Below are 22894 nucleotides of genomic sequence, written 5' to 3' on the forward strand. Positions count from 1 at the left end.
TCCCAACACTTTATATATATTGCATTATAGGTTTGTCAACATTACAAAATTACTTAAATAAACTTGTTAACACACAAGATGGAGGAAGGCACTTAGTGTATGAGCTAATATTTCAGTTCTGGTCTTCATATCTGCAAATGTTTGTGTTTGCTGAATTATGAGTGTGAAAAACTTAAAAACCTAAGACCTTGAAATGAAATGTGAAAGGGTAGAGGGATCCTTGCAGAATCAGGACCTTAAAGGCTACATTGAAGTCTCTCTAAAGATGAGGCTAGATTAGATTTATTCTTTCTAACAATTAGTTTTAATTAAATAATGTTGGTAAGTGTGAAGTATAAGGAGAAAGGTTTTGATGAACAACAAACACAGTGTTCGTATTTTATGTAATCCATTATGGGCCCGTATAATTTAAAACGTTGCTATATTGTGCATTAATAAGACTTATTGTATGCAATTAAATGGTATTTGATGATGAAAAGCAGATTTACTGGCGATGTGCAATAAAATCTCTAACATAGTAGCAGAACCTCGCTAGAGATGTAATGGTTTGTGCTGAGCATATATTGTCTACACTAAACTTAAGTATAACAGTGTGTACATAACATTCGCTTATTTTCCCAATGCATTTATTCTGTCTATAAAGCAACTCCATTTTATTATTGCATTTGATTTGGGTATGTGCAGACAGAGTTACTCTCTTAAGAGAGATACACTCTTAAGTCATTCCTCAGGGATCGATTGCGCTGTATAACTTGAACTTCTTCCCAAAGCACGGAAGTCACATTTAACTTCTTACTGTGGCATTTAAAAAAACAAATCAAATCTACCTCTCAGAAATGAAAAATCCTTTATGCTTTAGTAGCCTAAGCCAGTGTCATTTACAAAAATACCCGAGAAATTAAATAGGAAAAACCCAAACCTTTCAAATGACAAATAAATAATTTCATCCATGCTTAAAATCAAGACAGTGTATTTGGTAGAGTCTCTTCCTCAAGCCTACCCACTTTTAAAGCGCCATCTTGTTTTATTTTGATGTATATCTTTATAGCAGAATAATTAATGTTTTACAAATCAGTGATGGTGAAGTTGTTCACATTATTCTGAGGGCAATAAATCCACATGCACATAGTTTTGTATTATAGAGATCATTTAAGTGAGTGTAATTTTAACATTTTGATGACAGTTTTAGGATCCTACCAAGCAGTGATAAAGCTAGCAGTTATACTATGTGATAATTCTGCCCTTCATTATAATGCAGAGTTTCTCCATACTAAATCAGGCCAAGATGCAAGCTATTACCCCTGGGCAAAATTCATTTATTATGCATGTATGTTATTCCTAAAATTATTGATAATAGTTTTCATAATAGTTACTTTTCATGCATTAACTTTTGCAGCTATATTAGTATTAAGGATATGTTTATTAGTCTTGAGTATTTCTTGAATAATAAATACAATCTCAGAGCCTCTTACAGTTTCTTTAAGTTGAAAGCTATTGTCAGTTATTATGCTGTAAGTCCACAGTGCAATTACGAAGTGGCATATTAAGCTGTGTTTAAGGAAAACATTAGAAAGAGGGTAATGAATGTCCTGTGCGTCACTGCAATTCGAGACATGGCCCAGAAACCTTTGTTTGCTGCAAGGAAAGTTAGAAATGGTGCTGATGAGGCTGATTACATTTCATGAGTGTAAACTTGGTACCAGGGTTGTCATCGTCCTTTATACAATATGCGAATGTATCAGCCACTCAGAAGAATCAGCGGCTGAAGCCCTTGTCAGTTGGGAATTTCAGCAAATCGCAAGCTGGGTTTTGCTGGCAGAGATGCTCATTTGCAACACAGGAATTTGAGGCCCAGGCTACACTTTTAGCGGTGGCTTAGGCAGTTCTGAGGACATGTGGAGAGGAGTGACAATTCCCAAGCAATGTATTTCCTTACCTGGTCTTTTATCGCCTTACTCTTGAGATCATTGTGGTCTATAAGATTAACTACATTGCAAACCAGCAATTTTCAGGGTGGATCTCACCATTTCTTTCTTTTTTTGCCAGATGTTGCATATGAGATGATGTCATCTCCTCTCACTAATTGCCTTGTGAAGCCTGGCTGCAAGAGAGGCAACTCAATAGCATAAGAGGCAGCATGGTGTGGGAAGAGGTTTTTGGATCATTGGGGCTGGATATAGTTCAGGATATGTCCCATATGCTGACAAGGCATTGTCTCTGTTGTGTGTGAAGGGCAGTCAGATCATTCATCTGTCGGGCTTTCGAGGTGCTATAGTGACATTTACTGTCACTTCCACTCTCACCGATGGTGTACCCATGGCAGAAAATGGGGTGGGCTGGAGGGAATTGTCCCCGAGGTCAGGTCTGCCCTGCAGACACAAGCTGGACCTGGTGGAGGGAGTGGCAGCAGCTGAACCAGATCTGTCTGTTCCCCGGGTGAGTGCATGGGAGGAGAGGAAAGGCTCTCTCTGTTGTATCTCCTCGTAAGCACATTTGCGTAGAGGGTAGGTACAGTTCAGCCCTAAATCTCTGTACCAACATAGCTTATTGTTTAATTAAGACATAAATTATTGTGTTTGGATTAGAAAATGCGATGATTTCTTCCTTCTTCCTTTCTCCTGGCATATTTAGTAGTACAGCATTGTGTTTATTTTTTCATGTGCTGTCTTCTCCACAGGAGCCCAGCGCTTGACTTTCGCGTGGTCTGATAGCAGAGAGGGTTTGGTCATCTCAGTAGCGCTGTGTGAGTCAGTCTCAGGAAACAGTCCTCAGCTGGTGTTACAGAGGTCTTATTTAAAAGCCTGAGGACATGAGTCACCAAAAGGACATAGCATCAGCGTAAATGGTGTTTACTTGTTTGTGTTTACAGAGTGGAAAGCCAGTACTGAGCTGAAGAGAGGGAGGTGCAGTGCAGCAGCAGGTGGGACTAAGGGAGCTGCACATCACCTTTATCCACCTGGGAACCAGTAGTCTTTCCAGCTCCAATATGTGTATGTCCTACAAGATGTCTTTATCTGTTCCCAGCATGCTATACTTTGGCCTGGATTCATCTCACTTAATTTCAAGGACTTTCTATGACTATAGAGACAGCCTAAGGCAACCAAGTTAGCTAGCTGACACTGTACATCTAAGTCTCTTTCCTTAGCCTACTTTCTTGCCTCCTAGTCAGGGATGTGGTTGGAATGAGGCGAAGATGGGAAAAGAGCTGGCAGGGTGGCAAGAGGAGACATTTCCCCTTGTTGGCTGAATAGCTCTTAGACCTCCTATACATTTGAGGAGAAGAGTAAAGGAGTACGAGTGGAAGTGAAAGCCATCCCTCAGCAGGTCCCTGTGCTTCCTATATCTCCCATCTATTTTTAATGAGACACCCAGCAGCTGTCGTAAGAACGAGCAGAAATAGTCAGTGTTATTCCAGCTGATGGAGTAAAACTAGGAAAAAGTCTAGTGTTTGTTAGACATTTTGTTATCTTCCAACTGTAAGAAGTGCTTTCTTTGGGGAGTAACTTCAGAGACTTGGATTTTCGTGGTTCACTAACTGTAATAGATAAATCTGAATAAATCCAAACTTCAGTGCCAAGACTGAATCAAACTCACTTATTTTTATACTGAAAATATCCTGGCATTAAAAGGCTTAGCATGTTGGGCTGTTCTGTTTAACAATGAGGTGAAAAACGGTGCAGATGACTGTAGTAGTAACTAAAAAATGCTAGAACTCTTCTGTAGCTTCCCTTAAGGAGATAGTTTGAAGTTGCATGCTCAGACTTTTTCTTCACATGACTAATCCACTCTCCTGTGACCTATCTTTAGTTTGATATTGGATCAGGAACAAGAACTGTAGCTTCAGCTGACCCCAAACATTTAGTTACATTAATCACAGGGTGTTTTTGGACTCTGAGCATACTGAATGAAAGACACTTTCTTTGCAAGACATTGATCAAACAGTCTACAGGTATCAGTACATCGAGGCACATTAATCATCTGGTGCATTATCAGTTCCACCAGGAGAATATGTAAATGTGATTCCTGTCAATGATAAGGGAAAGCAGAATTTATTTTTAAAAGTGGTCCATCTGGAGCTGTTGATATAATCTTACCTAAGACAATAGGTTGTAAAGATACGTGTTAGCAGGGCTGCCAATGAACATAAAGAACAAGCAAATTAAAGCTATCAAAAAAAAAAAAAGGAAAAAAAGAAAAAGATAGTGGCTATACTTCAGTCACTTGTGGGAATTGCTGTTCCACAGCATCGTGGAGGAGACTTTTTCTGCTTAATAAAACAGTGCAGTTTTATGAAAGGTCTTCTAATTGTTCTGTAACCACAAAAGCTTTGTTTAAGAGTGATGCTGTTCTATTCTCTGCTTCAGTGCTCTTGCCCTAGAATACACCTGTGATATACTTGCCTTGTGGCTAAGGATGTGATGCTCATACTTACTGTGAAACTCTGAGGCAATGGCTCACCTTTGCAGGTGGCTCACCTTCACTCATATTAATGGGGCTGCCTGACTGAGGGATGCAACACGCATCTTGCTGAAAGCATTTTTGCATAGACCTTCTTATATCATTGATTCATTTACTCTATTTCTTCGCAAGAAAAAAAAAGTATTTTCTTTTCCTTCCTTCCTTCGCAAGGAAAAAAAAAGTATTTTCTTTTCCTTCCTTCCTCCCTCCCTCCCTCCCTCCCTTTCTCCCTTTCTCCTGTGCCAAACTGGTACTCTGCCAGAGGGGCAACCACACAAATATGTATTCTGTCAGTGTGGGTGTGTGAAAAGCTCATTCCCCTCTCATGAAGACATGTTTCCGGCAGAAATATTTCTTGAGGTCTTTCCTGAGGGGATTAGAGACCTGGGGCAGGGAATTTGGTAGAGATTGAATATATAAAATGGTCATCTCATTTCTACTTCTTGTCTCTTTAGTGTTCTTTCCTAGTTTCCCAGCTTCTTTGGGCTACAAAAGTGGAACAAGGAGTCCTTCGGGAAGATGAGTGCTTGTCTTTAAAGGGTATGGATCTTGCTAGCTTTTGGTCCCTGAAGACTGGAAGAAATGCGGTACGATCTGTATGCGAAGGCTGAGGACAGAGCTTGCTTTGGGTCTAATCTTGGCTCTGCTCAAGTCAGGAGGAAGTTCCCTACAGTGCAGAATCACAGAAGATTTTAGGGTTTCTAAGCAGTTTGAGGGGCAAGTGGGCTAAATTCTGAAGTTTTTGAAGGAACAGTGCTAAAAAGTATTTTTGAGAGATTAGGGTTATAAAGTCATGTAATTAATGCCTCCTCATCTTGTAGCTGAGACTTGTCCACAAATCCACAGGATTTGTGTTTTCTCTTCTTACAGGACAGCATTTGGCTCTGTCTTATGGTCAACATTATGGTTCTCATTTAAATGTGGAAGAGTTAGGAAAACTTGAATGTAATTGTAATGTGTCTGTATAAACAAAGACATGATTAACTGCATATGCACGATGCTGCCTGGGACGCTAGCAAGGAAAACAATGTACAATTTCTGCAGATGCAAAAAAACCTTTTTGAATGTCCTTCCTTTTGCATGTTTAATATTGTTTGTCATCATGTTGCAACTGTGTGCCCTTCATAATTATATTTACAAATCCTTTACTTGTACTTTTTTCAAGGTAAAAGGATTATGTCTGCACATTTCAATAATTAGTCATACAGTGTATTATAAGTGCCTTATGGATTCCCTTTATCATATCTCACTGTTGAGCAACATCATAACATTGCTGTTAAGTGACAGTGCTTGTTGAAATGCAGGATTTTTGTAGAAATGGCCCCAGCTCCCACTGACTAACGTAAGGGTAGAGAGCATGCCAGTGTCTCCTTTGGACACTCAATATGTAGCTGCACCTTCACAGATAATACTGTTAATGGCATTTTAATATAAAGTTTGAAAGGTTTTAGGTTTACTCTTTAAAGGGAAGAAAATAGATACAATATTTCTGGTTTGCATTGCACCTTGTATTTCTAAAAGGTCTTTCAGGAAAAGACCAGCTACTGATGTTTTTCCTGTGTCCTCTTCTCCTTCTCTAGAAAACACAGCTGGAAGTTAGTTAGATGTTATTTATGCAGGAAATCATGTAGACTTTCAGCGTGCCATGGACACAGTTAAAACAGTAAAAGAAACTCATGACTTGCTTAGGAAAGGGAGTAAACTATATAGGCTAAACTGGTATATAATATATACCACTTATATCTCAAACTGGGTCATAGAAAGCTTTAGGCATCTGCAGGCTCAATACACTGGGTGAACATATGCCAGCTGAAGTCTTCAGGGAAACCAGGGAGAAGAAAAAAACCTCAGAAATTACCAGGAATCCACAAGGTTTCTAGAACAAGAAGGAAAACTTATAATGCCTGTAATGGTGGTGGTAGACTTCGACCCGCAGAGCTCAGGACTGCAAGGCTACCTGGAGAGGCAGCTACTCGGGAGAGCCCAGAAGCTGCTGACATTTCCCGGGTGGCACAGGACACAGGCTAGGTGGCAGAGAGATCCCTGCCTGAGCGGGGGCTGCACGTTAGCAGCCTCGTGCGTTGCTAGCGAGAGCTGGAAATGAGAAGTCAGGAGATTGTCATCCATTGCACGTATTTCTCGCTTCCTTCCCCTCACCCCTTTGTTTTACTCTTTCATTCATTCTTTCTTTCACTCTTTCACTCTCTTTCGCTCTTCTTTTTTTTAGTTCTCAGTTATAATATCACATTGGAGTATTTAAGAGTGTCTCTAATGAAACAGGACTTGTGCTGCCAGCAGTCATTTTTCTAAGGTGTAATCAAGTAACTGATAAAAATAGCTGATTATAGCAGCAAGTTCAGGTCACAGCAGTAAAGGGAGACTTAGCGTTTCCATTACAAGACTCATTATTGAGAGGTTTATAGCTCAGTTATTAAAAAGAAGGTGCCGTGAAATTTGGCATTTGTTATTACAGTAGAGAGAAGTTTTTCTGAGTCCAGTATTTAAAAGTCTGGTTTATTTTACTGTATTCTATTTCATTCTCATGGTCTATGGGCATAGAAACAATAAATAATGAGAAAAAATATGTGCCTGTACTAGTGCTAGTGGCAAATGGCAAAGGTGGATAAATAGTTTATAACAGAGCAGAATAAAAATTGCTGCCCAGGTCTTGAAAGAGCAGCCCTTTGGGCAACTTTGAGCCCATTACACAGCAGACAAGCAGAAAGCCAGTACCGCATAATATGCCCTTGTTCGTTCGGCTGTTGTGGCCCTGAGATGGCCTGGGTGTTGTAGAGTCTGAGGTCTAGGACCAGCACTAGGGCTTGGACATCCCTGGAGGCTTCAGAAGTTCTTGTGAGTGATGATGAGTCAACTTCACTTCTGAGACCATTTCTTCTGTTTGTTTTTTCCTTTGAGAAGGTCTAACTCATGATTGATGCCTTATTAATAATACTCATTGTATCACAGTAGATTCATGCTGTGGCCTAACCCAGAGGAAACTTTCAGAAGTGGAAGAAGTTGTCTGGTTGTCTGACTCAGACTGCAGAGGTCTCTGTGGCCACTGTGTTCTGGTCTCTGTGCACTTCTCTTAGAATAAATTTTGTCTTCGGTAAGGGTAAATACATTTTATTCCACATTAGGATCATCTCTTTTAAAGCAAATTTCTAGGTTGTTGGAAATTCCATTTGGGGATAATAGAGTGGTGTGTAGTATTTGGGATGTATTCAGAGATCCAGAGAAGAGAAGTTAAATTCAGAAGATTAAATGGATATCATTAGAAAAAGAATTATATTAATGGAACATTGAAGGACAATGAAAATAACAGAGAGATGGAATGCAAAGGGCATACATTTTGTGTTATACATTGCATAAGAACATAAAAACATGCAAATCTATAATTTTAACAATTTTATTAACTTTTTGAAATTGTTTTTAGTGCAGAGGCTGGGCTTGTGTTGACAGTTCCTTCCTTTGGGATCACTGCAATGGAGCTATCTTCCATGTTTCAATAACCTTTTCTTTTTTCTCCCCTTTTTCCTTTCCTTTTGAATGAAATATGTGCACATCTTTAAGAATATGAGCAGTCTCATTTATTGCAACAGAACTACTTACGTGCTTACAGATAAGCAAGTAGAGAAAGGTATGCAAGAATTGCCTTCTTTTTAATATGTATAAAGGCCTTCAAATAAGAGGTAAGCTGTTTACATTTTTAGTAATGTCAATATCCTATCGGGTCTGGGTACGTTGCCTTTTTTTTTAGCAATTGTGGACTTTTATATCACAGTCATTTCCAGGGGATTTTAATTTTTTTTCTCATTTATGCTTCATTGAGTCCTGGGAATATTTTAAGGGTTCTTTTGACATTTCTAAATGGAGGTTCTCTTATCTCAATGTATGTATTTCTCTGCGTATATGTTTTGCTAGAATGTTGCTTTATTTTTCTTTAATGCTGTAGCTAATTTTTAAATTTTCTTTACCATTCTGCTGCTTTTTTTTTCTGAGAAAGATGGCTCTTAAAATCAGGTGGATATTCAAAAATCTCTGTTTACTATACTTGAATTGTTCTGGTTTGAGGTGAGCAAATACTAGAGAAATGTTGTTTACTTGAAATTTTCAAAGATGTCCCAAAGGCAGCCACCTGGAAATACTAAAGAGGGAAGGCTAAGGTATTTATGAGGAGTGCCGTGGTGGCTCTCTCCATCAGGATCATCCTAAGAGACATTGTTTATAAATGGATTATGAGCTTCAATCATTTTATTAGGATTTTTATTTGTGCACATTAAAGTTAGGCGCATTATAATTGACCCACACTTACTGCAATTGCCAAGCAAGCCTGTTCCCTAGCTACCTGAGGACATTTTCACAGCATGCTTGGTAACTGTAATTTGGGAATGTGAGTTCACCTTCAAGTATAAGTTTGTCTTTTCTTCTAAATAATAAAATACTTCCAGGAATATGGCTGTACGTAGGAAATTCCAACCTTAATTTTCCAATGCCCCTTTTGTTGGCTGTTGTAGACCTGGGGTCTTGACTGCTTCTCTGTCTGGCCACCTTGTTGGAAGGGGAAATGCCTGCAGACATGATGTGAGAGCAGATTGCTGATGAGCTGCCTTGTGCCCTTTAGGTTTTAGTTTTCCGTGGGTTTAACTTGACTGGACTGAATACAGTTGATTTCATGTGTGCAGAAAAGATGGTTATGTGCAATTAGACTCCAATCACAAAACCCTTTGAGGAGGAAAGAGTAGGTATTTCACCAGGCTTATTGGTCTGAAAATTAACTGTTTGCCTGTGAGTCTGTGGCCTGTGTGCACAGTGATTGTCCATGGATTACCCACCCACTGTCGCCTTACAAAAGAGTCTGACAAATCATGTGTTTTTACTGTGCTACCATGTTAAACCATTGCTTTGCTAACACATCCCTTGGGCTGCGGTCTGGAGACACAAGTCAGAAGATGTTTCCTTGGTTGAATGTATGCAGAATGAAAACTATTGCCATTTGAAAGCGTCATCTCACGGGGGGAAGGGGAGGAGGGAGGGCGCAGGAGGAGGATGTTGATTGCGACTGACATGCGCCTTAATATCTGATGTGGCTTTCACACTTGGAAATATTCAGGACTCCATATGTTCCAAAAACCCCACTGAACAGTGCATATAACATTGCCTTTATCATTCTTTAATCTCAGTTTAATTGCTGTGGTCAAATTACCCCACACTTAATAACCCACAGCTTGGTATATTATTTAATATGGTTGACACATACTTTGTTTTAAATGTCAGTGCTGGTAAAGCCCTGGAGTTGGCAATGCTGTGCATGATAGATGGCAGAGGAGATGGATCATCTGTTCTTTGTCTGTGCTGTTGGTATGTTGGCTGCAACTTTTTCAACTGTGACACTACACTCATGCCAAACCCAAAGCTACTGAATGGGTAACATTATCCCTTGTATCTGATGTTTTGTAGCTGATCATTCTCAATTTCTCTGGCTGTTTTTACAGGAATGTGTAATATTATATCACCCAAGTTGAAGTGGCGAACTAGTGTTGTTTCAAATGGGCTGATTTAATTATTTCAGCACCCAGTGGCACCTTTGTTATTAAAGGATTTTCACAAAGCAGTACATAGTCTAATTATGAATTTACACAAGAGACTGTAACAGCATCTGCTGGGTAAATAATATACATTTGTAAAATGGTCTAGCTACTAATTTACACAGCCGACCACTGAGACACTGAAAGGCTGTTGCATTCTGTCATGTCAGCTCTCAAACACTTCCAAGCATTCCCGCTTCTCTTTACAACTGTTAACAAAATAGTGAAAATCACATAACTAAAACTCCCTTCTAGAAAAAACAGTACTGTTTGGAGTTGGTGAATTCAGCTGCAATTTCATTCAAAGCTGCCTTCTTGTCCCCAGCTGGGTAGCAGTGCATGGGAAGTGTTAGATCCCCTATATTCCAGGGCCTGCGTTTACATTAGCACAAGCACGCAGGTTAAGGAGGAGGTGTACATTTTCATTCTGGATTGCTGGCTCCTGCTCTCTTGGTGCAAATCTGTCCTCAAGCCAGATTAGTTGGTCCCCAGAGACTTTCTCCCTGCATAGGAGAGCCTAGGGTAGGAGATAAGGGCCGTTGTAACTCCTGTGTCACATCCCTACAACTGTGTTCGGACTGCAGCCAGGACATGCTTATCTGAATAATCTTGGTCCCTTGCAGCTATTAAAGGTAGGTGCCAGTCACAACAGGTCAGGGGCTGCACTGACTTGTTCTGGAAAGGTTGGTTGGTCCCAGATCTGCAGATGCAAGCGCAGTTCACTCATTGAGAACACTTTGGCATTATTTTGGCATCTGGGCGTTGATACAGAGGCACAAATTATCCGCTTCTGAGAACAGCTATAATAGATTCATGCAGCTCCTGGGTAACAAGACGATGACAGCTGGGGAGTAAATCGCTGGTGTAAGGTAAAATTTTTGCCAAATCAGTGAGACTGACATTCTTAGCCTGGAACCCATTAGTGATTAGTGAGAATAAGATGTAAGATTTCTCAAACCCTCAGCTACGTGCAGCTTTGCAAAGTGGAAAGAAGAGGTTTAGCTATGGCTTAGTGCTAAGAAGAGAGGAGCTCAACATTAGGAAATGCCTTGAGTATCTTAACTATCCATGGAGATGCAGTTGGCTACCAAAGCAAAACCAAACCAAACTGAAAAAGACTGAGGAGAAAGAAACGTAAAGAAGCATATACTGGGTGATCCTATCTCTTCCTGTGTTTCTAGCACACAGGAGACGAGTGTGGAAGGAGAACATAATGGTTTCATTGCCATCTGTGCAGTAAGATGCCCATCAACTTGAAGTCTTATCTTTTTGCAGGCAGGAAACTGGACAAGCTCTCCCATAGCAAATCCCCCTGTATTTCCTCACAGCTGTCTCACCTATGTAAGCCACAGAGCCTTTTCCAGCAATGCTGAGAAAAGATTTATGTCTACAGTGCAGGAGAAGGTGTCCTTCCCTGTTTAAGTCTGAATTCTACATCAGCAGGCTACATCTGGGAAAGGGAATTTGGACTGGTTTTCCCAAGCACTCTATTTTCCATTTAAACATCATGCTTAGAAAATGATCCTATGCCTTCACAACAAAGCTTGTGTTTCACATTAAAAGCACATCCATGCAGCACTGTTTATCCAAAAAAGAAAACCAATATAGCTATTTTTCTTGATTCCTTCAGTATAGTGTGGGACAAAGACAGGAGAAAAGAGTGGGAAAAGTTGGAGATAGGGACTCTGCTTCCTCAAGAGGAGTGATGATTATCATCAGTCGTGCCTCTTGCTCCTCCATCTGTGACGTATTTACTCTCAAAATAATAGGAGAGTGGTATTGGAGAAGGAAATCATCAGTGCCCTAAAAGGAAAAGACCCATTTGAAATGCATAATATGGGATTGTCAGCCCATTGGAAGGCTGCTTCTAATAAATACCTGATTTGTTTATATATAAGATCCTTTTAGCAGCTACATAATTTTAAGCACAGCCTTGTATCCTTTGCTGAATGAGCAGCTGGATCTGTGGAGGATCCAGTTTTTGCACTGACCAGGCAGAAGACACCTTCTGGATAAAGGAATGAAATATTTAGTGATTATGTGCATTGTCTCTTTTGCCTCACATTGCCTTCGTATTGAAGACAACATGGCAATTTGTTGAAGGAGAAGAAATATATTTTTGCTTTATTCCAGGCAGTAAAGTGGCTTTACAAGGCTCTCAGCTCTTGTTCAAGTGTATCATAACATTTGTGATGGCTTTATAAACTAAGCATAGCTTGAGAGAGTCGAGGGTGAGTCAGCCTGAAAGAAAACATATAATTAATGTTTTACTGTAAATGATTTGGGAGTAAGATTATCCATGAAAATCAGAACTATTACCCGGCTGTGCATAATGAATGGTGGTTGGGGTGGGTAAATGGGGAGTTGAGAGAGAGAAAAACTGTGTCTAAGATGAAAGCTGCTTTCAGTGAAGACAGGATAATAGCAAAAATGTAACAGGAGAAGTGAAATATAATTAGGAACGTGACATTAATACTGGATTTGCAGAATGTTGCCTAACAGGTGGGTGGAGTTTATTTGACTTTGTTTCAGCTGGAGTATTGAATCACACAGATGCAGTCTTTAAAATTATTTTAGACTGTGAGAAAAAAGGTAACAAGAATGTTCAAATACATGAGCTCCCACCATCAGCATGTGTCCTCGCTCTTTTCTAGCTGTGGTAATCACCTCCCAGTTAAGGTGGTTCTTGCTCTTCCTCTGTCATTCCTTGTTTCTGCAGCCCTGCGCTGGAAAGCAGAGGGGATATTGGGTTTCCTTTCATCACAATGACAAGTCGGGGAAACATCTGGTTTAAACAAAATGTGCAAAAGGTTTGAAAAAGAATTAAGGTTTTTTTGGCATTTTTTGTTTATGCCTGTTAGACACTTATTTTTATTAAAATAAAATTTATGAGTATAATATGAAGGGAAGACATTTAAAAGATTGACTTGTAGAGTAATCAGAGAGGAAATCTATGAAAGGCAAAATGTCCACCAGAATGGACAACAGGAGTCACTTTCTGGACTCCAGGATGGAAGCATCAATATAGAAACATTTGTTTCAGTTTATGAACTTTTTTGCAATCCAGCTAAAATATCAGCACCACCTGTGATACGAGCATCAGATTTATTATCAGCTTCTCAGGAATTGCAAAACAGCCTAACTCCACCCGACTGTTAATAAATCAGGTGCTGAAAGCACTTCAAATGAGAACCTTGCTGAAGAGACAAGTAACTCATGAGGATCAAAGACTCAAGTCAGTTAAACTGGCCATTTGCCCTTTTGGCATAATCAAAATGTATTTTCAAAAAAGAAGAAAAGAGAAGAATAAACAGAAAAAAAAAATCATGTGACGTGATATTTTTATCAGACTAGGACAAATATTAAAGTGGGAGTGGGCATCAGTAATTCACACTCTGATTCTGCAAAACTGAGTTTTATAACATTGCAGAGTTAGTAAAGCTTACGGATTCGATCCAAAGCCCACTGAAGTCAATGGAAAAAGAGTATTTCTTTTGATTTCAGTGGTTTGGATCTGGTTGTTGGGAGCTGCTTGCTTTGGACAACAAGCACCCACTCTCCAATGAAGCTGACTTGTCTCTTCACTGTATTCACCTGTACTCCGCTGACATTACACACATGCAGAAAATCAGCTGAAAGCCAGGCTTCTGATGAAAGAAATTGCCTGAAAAATATTGCAATACCCAGCTTCCTGGATTAATTAATAAAATTTCTTGCTCATCAACATAGATTACATGCTGGGCATTTAGCTGGTATGCTCTAGGGAAGGGGTGAGAGAAAAGTTCAGAAGCGGGTGGAGATGTAGGGAAGAGAGAGGAGGACACAGGTTAAGAAATACCATGAATATCGATTCATGATTGCAGGAATATTTTTTTAAACACTGCGTAGCTCTGATTGCATGAACAGCATTTGCGTGGCTAATAAGCTGAAGCTGTCAGTGACATTAACATTGGCAGCTTTACAGGCGCTATATTTTCACAGGCTCTAACTCTTCTTTTTGCCCTTGCAGTGGGCATAAACTGTAGGGATTTTATTATTCAGTGTCAGCGAGTCTCCACTTCTGTTTGAGTTTCCTCTCTTTCCTGTGTCCTCTTACTGGTGGTCTGCAGTACAAGACAGGTGGTTGTTATGAACTGGGTGTTTTTTCTTTTTCTGGATGACCGTTCAAGTCATAAAGAGAATGAGGAAGAATTTTTGGATGATCATGTTGCATGTGGTAGTCTGGAAGGGGTCTGTATGTCAGGGTAAGTATGGGCTTTGTGGTGTCTGCATTACCCTTGGTAGATGATGCATTGATCTTGTGGGCAGCAGAAACAACCGCAGGAGGAGCGTTAAGGTGAACAGGCAGGGCTGAGGCACTTCTCCCACACTTGGTAGTGAAGCAAATGTGAGTCACAAAGAGCAGTGTGGGTGGAAATGGTGTTTTGGAAGAATTTAATGCAGAAATCCATGCTTTCAGGCTTGCAGTTGTAATGCTGAGGGATAAAAGCTGTCTTTCTCTTGGATACCCAGGTGCAGTGCCACTGATCTGAGCGGAGTTAGTCTGGGTTATAACTAGTGCAGGAGGGAAACCAGTCATGTGCCTGTGGTGGTGATGTACACCTGAAGTCGGTGCAGAAATGAATGACTCACTGGGTCAGTGTGTGACGCTCTAGATTTTACTGTTTGCACATGCGGTTGGTTTTGTGTAAGAAACTGGAGAGCAACCTAGTTTATACTGGGTTGAGGGCGTTAGGAAATCTGGGGAGTGGAGTGGCTGAGAGCTGTGGAATTTCAGTTGGGCAAACATCAGACAAAAAAAGAGCATATTTGCCGTCCCTCTTTGCTTTGCTTTTGCAGGATATCTGACATTAGGAGAGCGTCATCATTCAGATTCACCCACAGTGACAGATCCATTCACTCCCAGCGCTGTGCTCTGAGAAGAGCCATTTCAAGCTTTGGAGTGATGTCTCCAAACACAACGTGGTTCCACTGGTCATCTTTAGTGGGGATTCACAGAAGTGCAGGTCCTGGTGTTTGCTGTGCAAACGAGGAGAGTCTTCACCAGCCAGGCTGTGGTGTGCAAAATGAGAGCTGCTGCTGATTCAGCCCAGAGACTTGTTTTCAGAGAGCTCGTGTCAGTTCTGCTTTATTACTGGCACTTGGAAAAACGTTTTCCAGTCCTATGCTTTAAAATTAACATTGAGCAACAAGCCTGTTTTGTTTAGGGTTTACTTCTCCATTCACTGGGTTGGCAGCAGAGTTGATGCTGGCAGCAGAAAGGTCAATATTTCAGTCTTTGGCCTTCTTTGGAGTATTAAAGGTACTTGAGTATAATAATTCTCAGTGTGGGATGCATATCTTCTCAATTAATTTTAAAGGCAGTGTATTGCAGCTTGGGCTCCCCTTCTGAAAGCCAGACAGTACTTCCCACAAAGGATGTGAGTCTGTGCTAGCTCAGGGTGCACATCCTTCCCTGACAAAACGTTGCACATCTCACAGCGTGAGCTTCCAGCTCTGCAAAATGGCAACAACAACCTGATCTTTCATCAAGCTTAATTAATCAGCTGCTTTTTAAAATTATGAATGCCTAATGTGAGATAACCTAGTGGAAGCTTTTTGGTCTGTGTAGATACCAGGAAATTTTAGTCTTGTTCCACCATGTGTACTAGGGGAAATTAGGAGTTCTGGAGTCGGGGAATTGGGTTTTCTATGGCTGAGACTGGTCTGCACTGTTCTTTTGATACAGAAATTTTAGGAACATTGATGGGTGAAGCAGACGCATCCACTGTGTGTAGTGATTCTGCCAACAGACCTCATGGTATACAGCCAGCCTAATAATCACAAGTGCTTCTTTCTCTTTAAAACCCAGAAAAGGAACTGACATCTTTTATCAGAAAGACAGACAATCTGTATCCTGTGACAATTCCAGATTATGGATCCCAAGAGGCTTTCCTTACATTCGTATTTTATCATGGAAATCACAGCTAGCGCTGTTTATTTTCTATACCTCCACACAGTTTTCAAGGTGTTGCCAGCAGGACCTGTGCTGATACTGACATGTGTTGTTGTCACATTGCAAGATCTGATAGAAAACCCCAGATATATAAATATCAGTGTTTTCTTGGATCTTCCTTTTCTTTCAGTGGTTTTGGAAACACTGGTGCTAGTTAATTCACATGCTTCGTCTGTTTTGTAGGCTCTTTTCCTACTTCTAAGAAAAGACTTGTTCCTAGTAGACTGGTTTGGAGTATCGCTCTCTTTTATTGCTATTTTTATGTTAGGGAGCTACGTATATGTCATTTTCTAGCTATTACTACAGAGTGGGATAAGAATAAATGTCTGGGGAAAAAAGAGAAAACCTTGGTTATTTGGGAAAATAAGTGGCTTTTGCCTGATGTTTTTTCATTACAGTATTCCCGTCCTGCTGCTTTGAATGAGTTCACTGCCCAGACTCACACCCGAAGTTGGGAGGATGGACAGCAGAACTGCTAAGGAAATGCAGGGCTCCATCCACACAGCCACACTCCACGCAACTGCTCACTGTCCTCCGTTTTGACATGAAAGCTAAAATGTCACTCAGGTACCTTCCCTCTGGACTTCCCTTACCCTAGGGATCAGTAGTACATGAGAATGACCCATCCCTGGTGTACTGACATCCACAAACTCATGATTTGTCATGGTTGCAGTTCTTTGAAACTAAACTTTGGGTTTGCGAGAACAACAAGTTCTTCATGCTGGTCCCCTGTGATTTGACTTGCTTTGCCTGGCAGACTGTCAACCTTCTCTAAAATTATAATCATCTGTTTAAGACTGGGGGCAGATTTTGGCTGAAAATACTTGTTCCTGAACTTACCTACAACTTGTTCCTTTTTTTAAAAACAAACAAAAAAGTATTAATATATAATATATATATTCACACACATATGGATATATATTCATATTCTTTTTCCCACTTCAAGAAGGCATCTTAAAGGCCAGTTCAGTAGTCCAATGGACAGTAGGTCACACAGCAGCCAAGTACACTGGATAATTCCTTTTTCTTACAATGAATATCATTAGTTTTTATTGCCACATGCAGAAGACAGGGACTCTGTTTCTATGTTTCTGAAGCCACACAGCACAGTAGAGATCAATCCAGCATATCCATCTCAGAAAGAAGCTACATTCCTCTTACTTTTGTTTGAATTTGAGATGCCAAAAGATGCTTAAGCCTTGATTCTTCACGTCATGACACCTCGTTTAGTTTACTCCTGCACAAAATGGTATGTTATTGGACCCGAGGGCTTTGCATGATGTGTCTACAAAGCAGGGTAGGAATCAACATAGAAATCCAAAGCTTATTTTACTCCTTTCTTTTCTCTACCCTATATATAAACTATCCAGATGCTTTTTGGCAATGGAATAGTAATGACAGTGGGATGGTAATTTCATCTTGAGTTTTACAAGCAAGAGGAGGGGCCAAGAAGGAAACCAGGTATGAAGGTTGCCAAATATATCTTCCATTTATCATTCCAGCTAACAGGGGCTAAATTATTTCTGAGTGGCAGTTTTAAAAGGGAGGGGAGAAAAGCAACATACACTAATATGTGCAAACATGTACCTCATGCTACAAGGGTGTCTCTGAGGAGTGGCTGGTTTGGTAAGCCAAAGTATAGTCCTTCCTGCAGGAGAAGTACAGCGTGTTACTCATGCTGGAATTCTGGTCATGCCATTGGAGCTAAAGTACCTGGAAGCATACCCAGATGAGAACAGGCTCTGTACTACTGGTAGCACGAAAGATGGACCTTTTTTACAGGAGCTGGAAATGAAGGGAATATTTTTGTCCAAACAGTTGGGGCCCCAGCAATGTTTCAGTCCTAGATAGTGTGCACCATGCTTTTTTGCAAAGAAAAGAGACTTATACAAATACAATTTTTCATATCAAATACCCCCAGAATTCAGCAAGGAGGAGAGCTTCATCTTTTGCTTTGCCGTTTTCATGCCATTTCAAAGAGGGGTAACTATTGCTTTAAACTGTGATAAAGAATGGGGCTGTGCTGATCTAACCAGCTCAGGATGTGGGCCATCATATCCACTCTGTGAAGGTGTTTACAATGCTGTTCTGAAAAGAGTTATAAGTAGACAAAGCATCCAGTGAATGGAAAGCAAAGTGCTTGAGTCATTTACACTAGACTGTTTTATAATATGATATTTCTCAGGTGCAGACTCACGTTTACTTGTCTAACCATTGCCATTATTATTATATAGTAATTATAATCTACCCGTACAAATTAGTTGGGTAAGAGGAAGGTTTAAATGACATATAAAAAGCATACTGACCGGAACTAAATAGAAAATTCCAAGGAGGAGTCCTTAAATGAAAGCAATTGTATAATATTTAATTGTATAATATAAACTGTAATTTCCCAAAAGACATTGTATTAATCTTATGGTGGTGAGCCATTACATTTCATCCATTTATAATCACTTTGAGCTACTTAAATACAAATTTAAAAAAGGATCAAACTTTTTTCCCACTAATAATGCCTAGTGCTTTCCCCATAGCTTATTCATCTTCAAAGCTCTTCACCAACATTAGCTAATTATTCTTTTTTCTAATTAGTAGAAATCGACTATGGTCAAAAGGGCCATTCAGCCAATTAGCGCAGTTCTACCTTCAAATCTCAGAGCTTCTGACCCAGAGCTTTCAAATGGTTGATGAAGATATCATAAAGCGGTTGTGCTGAGCCCATATTAAAGGCAGCCAACTGGAGAAAAAGAAAGAAAAAAAAAAAACCCACCTCGGGGAAGTGTATCAAATCTTCTCATTCGCAGCTTTCCCCAGAGGCAGCAGCATGGAGAATGAAGGGCCGGATCCAGGGCTCCTCCTGCCCTGCACACAGCTGCGGGAGACACGGGTCAGGTGGGCTTACCCTCGCCTTATTTTGAAGGCTTAAAGGCATGTGGGGTTTGTGGTGGCCGCCTCTTCAGAGGCTACTTCTGTTCTCGTTGTGCGCTGGATGTGGCAAGGGTCGTTTTGGTGTTATTTGAGTGGTGGCCCTGTACATGTCCTGCTGCTGGCTGCCTGGAAAAGCAAGCCAACAGCTAGCTCTGCGTAATCATCAGCTTTGCTCTGGTGGGTGTATTCCTTCAGTTTTTAATTGTATGGTGGCAAACTAAGGTAACACACAGCAAGATGGATTTAGGAAGTGATTTGTTTTTTTTAAAGTCATGTTTACATTCAAACTGTCTTCTCAAAAGAGTGTGTCTTCTGAGTCTTGCATGTAGCCCTGCCGCTTGCCAAGAGTTGCATTGCTCACTTTTTAAGAATTCATATGCATCCGTAACTCAGTAGCTGTAACCTATAGGTAGCAGAAAAATCTCTGGGAATATGAACGAGCTCACCCTCCCTTTGTGTTCTGAATTTCTTTACTTGTTCTTCTAAAAAGGCAGCTAAGTGACAATCCTCATCGAGCAGCAGCTCGGTTTGGCTATTCGAGAACAGCTGCGTATGTGAGACTTGTTTATGTTTCAGAAACTGTGAATGTTTTAACCCTGAACAACAGTGTGTGCTCTGGGAGATTAATATCTGCATTACATGGACTTGCTGAGAATAAATTAACTCTTGATGACACGATTACTGTCTTAGCAGTGTTCACTGCATACAATTGCATGGTGTCTAAGATATTAATGTGTTTTTGTGAAGAATTTAGGAAACAATTTATTTATATGACTGTGCTTCATTCCATATCACACCAGGACATCAATTAGCTACTATTGCCTGTAAAAGAAATGTAAATCATGTGTCTCATTGGTTACGAGGATAATACTGGGCTAATAATTCACAAAGAATAATTCATTCCATGAATTGTGCCTCATTCTGTGCTCATGAATTGTTCACAAACAGATACAACTTTCTCAAGTTTTCATTTTTCAAATTATTATAATGGATCCTTCTCAGTTACAGTTTACTCATGGAGGTTTTGAATATCCAGGACTTAAAGTTTGGAGTGATTTTGTTTGGTCACACAGTACAATATATTTCTTTCTTGACTGAATCAGTGCAATTTTTAGAATCAGTTGATGTTGTGAATACTTGTGAGACCTAATGCAAATATCCTTTACAAATTTTTGTATAATATGGTGCTTGGAAAGAAAAATTTCTTTTGACACTGGCCAGAAATACATAAAAAAGTGAACCTCCAGAAAGGTGAAAACCAGAGAAAGCTTTAAAAAGGATTTATGTGGAGATTTTGAGGAAAACATACTCTGGGAAATAATATATAAAAATAAAATCATTCTCACCCCCAGTGCAGTTTCTAAAATTAGGGAGCAAAAATGATTGCCTTAGGAACATAATTAACTCCAGCCACTTTTAAAAGAAAAATAATTTTAAAAAATTAACAAGAAATGTGTGGATTTTAGTTCCTGTTTGTTTTAAATTTTCTGCAGAATCTTTGGCTTTAATAGAAAAAAAGGTTTGAAAGGTTTGACATTTGTGTTATTAGAAGGAGTTGTGTTTGTGTTGGCAGCATGAGAACAAGGAGGAAAAGGTGAATTTTCTAGCAAGTGGTGCTTTCTGAACAACTTGCAGATGATTTAAGAACTTTCCTGAATACCCTGGCTGCATATAAGCAAAACAGCAAATATATATGATAAAAAATTAGGTATGATTTTAATTTTCAAGACAGAGCCTAAAATAGTCTTCCTGACTCAAATTTATCTTTTTTGCCTGTCGGTGCTGGCACAAATTAGAGACAATTTTAACCATGCCAATTTTTGAACCTATCCTCAGTACAGCACATGCGTTGGAAGTGAGGTAGCTGGTTTTCCATGATACTGCATGTGTGTTGAATATTGGGTGGAAGGGTTGAACCTAGTTTTTCTTCCTTTTGCTGAAAGTAGATAAGATGGAAAATTTGCAAGTGTTTCATTTTTTTGGTGTCTGATTCACATGGATAGCCAAACCCTTTCTTCTCTGAACAGCCTACTGAGAATCTGAAATCCATCCTCTTCTCTCACATTGCTAGGCATGCCTTTCCCATGCTAATACATTAAGAAACTTTTATTGCACTGAAGAGCATATAAAGTTCACTGCTTTGCCGTGACCTTTTCTCCTTTAAATTGTTTCATCATTGTGACCAATATGGACCAAGAGAAGATGTAAAAATGTTAGGGACGTTTATTTCTAAGAAGGTTAAGCAACTTTTGCTATGCCCTTTTTACATTCTTCCAGACCTTCTAAAAAGAGACCGTAACATGACAGCGATGGCCTCCTTAATTACATTTTGTTGTCAGAGGAAGCATGCTTTAAAAGAACAGTAACCCAACACTCCTATAGTTGAGGATTTCAATAATCTCAACCAGGTTCACAACATTTGGAAGACCCCAAACCTTCTGTCAACTGATTGAAGCGAATTTTACGCATGCAAGAAATACAGTCATCTGGCACAAGGTTCTGTGTTACGGGGCTCGGGCAAAAGGATCTAGTTTCAGTTTGCCAGAGTTTCATGAGCAGTTGGATAGATTTCACAATGGCAATAGCTTATCAAAAAACCAAAAGCTAAAGAGCAATACGCTCCTGCTGTGCTTGTTTTCAGTAATGTTCATCTCCATAATAAATGTAAATCAGGTCCTAAATATTGCCAGTCTAGTATTGAAATCTCAGTAACAGCTGAAGATTTAAAAAAATGTAGATATCAGTGAAACTCAGGGTGGGTAACACTTTATATCCTTCCTGGCCTTTTTTGGTTGGCCACTGAACCTGGTTGCTTTGTTTCTATCACAACTGCTGGTAGCTTTGTTCAAAGCAAAGGAGAAGATTGCTCCTGCATGCCTCCATTTTATATTTGTGTAAGTTCTGTCATGATTTTAGCAGAGATTGCCAGGGAAAAAAATCAGACTTACAGCGGACTGCTACAGTGATATAGGATATATGGACTTAAAGCCCAACAAAGGTGGGCAAAGGGTAATGCATTGAATTTGGTGGGAGAATACAATGGGTAGGAAATCCCAAACAGAGGCACGTGCATTTGCCCGAAACTGAAAAGGCTATCGTCTGTACATATTCTAGGGTTCCTGTAGCATGCCTATTAGTTAGGTCGGTGAACCTACTGGCCTTTCCTTGCAAGACGAATTGCCTTCACTCAGGACTGTCTGGGGAGCAGCGGAGGCTGTTGTGGCATTTGCGAAAAAAAAGAAAGGGGCCGTATCTGACTGCCTCCCTCTGGGAGGACACAGCCTGCGTGTCCCGGCTTCTGTTTCTGTAGAACAAACATGCCTACAGTCTGTACCAAATTTAAGTTCCTAGGAGCAAAAATTCTAGGCTCCTACTCAGGACTTATGAACAATCAAGAATGAAATTGGTCCCAGAGCAGTCTTTGTAGGTTGCACCGGACTGAACTCTGTGCGTTTTCGGAAAGGCTTGCAGAGCCTGTATAAATATCTATGTAGTTCAGACCAACAATGCTCATATTTTAGGCGTCTACTGTCGACTCTCATTGGGATGATTCTAGATGTTCCCTGTGGCCTAAAGCAGAATAGTCTGTTGGCATGGTGTGAGGATTAAATCTTTAGCATCTGAAAAGTGCCTTACAAATGAAGCAGGCTAGATACTATACCCTGTGCAGCTGTCCCCATAGCCTTCAGGTACTGCTAAGGAGCACAAAGTATGGATCTGTAGTGACTCCTGAAACAGCCACTCTTAAGAAGTATATAGAAAATGTCCAAATCTGAGTGGATTTATCCAAAAGAAGAGATGAAAAGAGCCTTGTGGAGGTATTTATGCAGGAAAACCACTGGGAACGTTGGTACATTTGGCCATAGTACCATGCTGGGCAAAACTGCCAGATAGGGTGAGGTGTTACCATTGTCCCCACAGGATCTCT

Source organism: Gymnogyps californianus, chromosome 12, assembly GCF_018139145.2.
Source record: "Gymnogyps californianus isolate 813 chromosome 12, ASM1813914v2, whole genome shotgun sequence".
Taxonomy (NCBI): domain Eukaryota; kingdom Metazoa; phylum Chordata; class Aves; order Accipitriformes; family Cathartidae; genus Gymnogyps; species Gymnogyps californianus.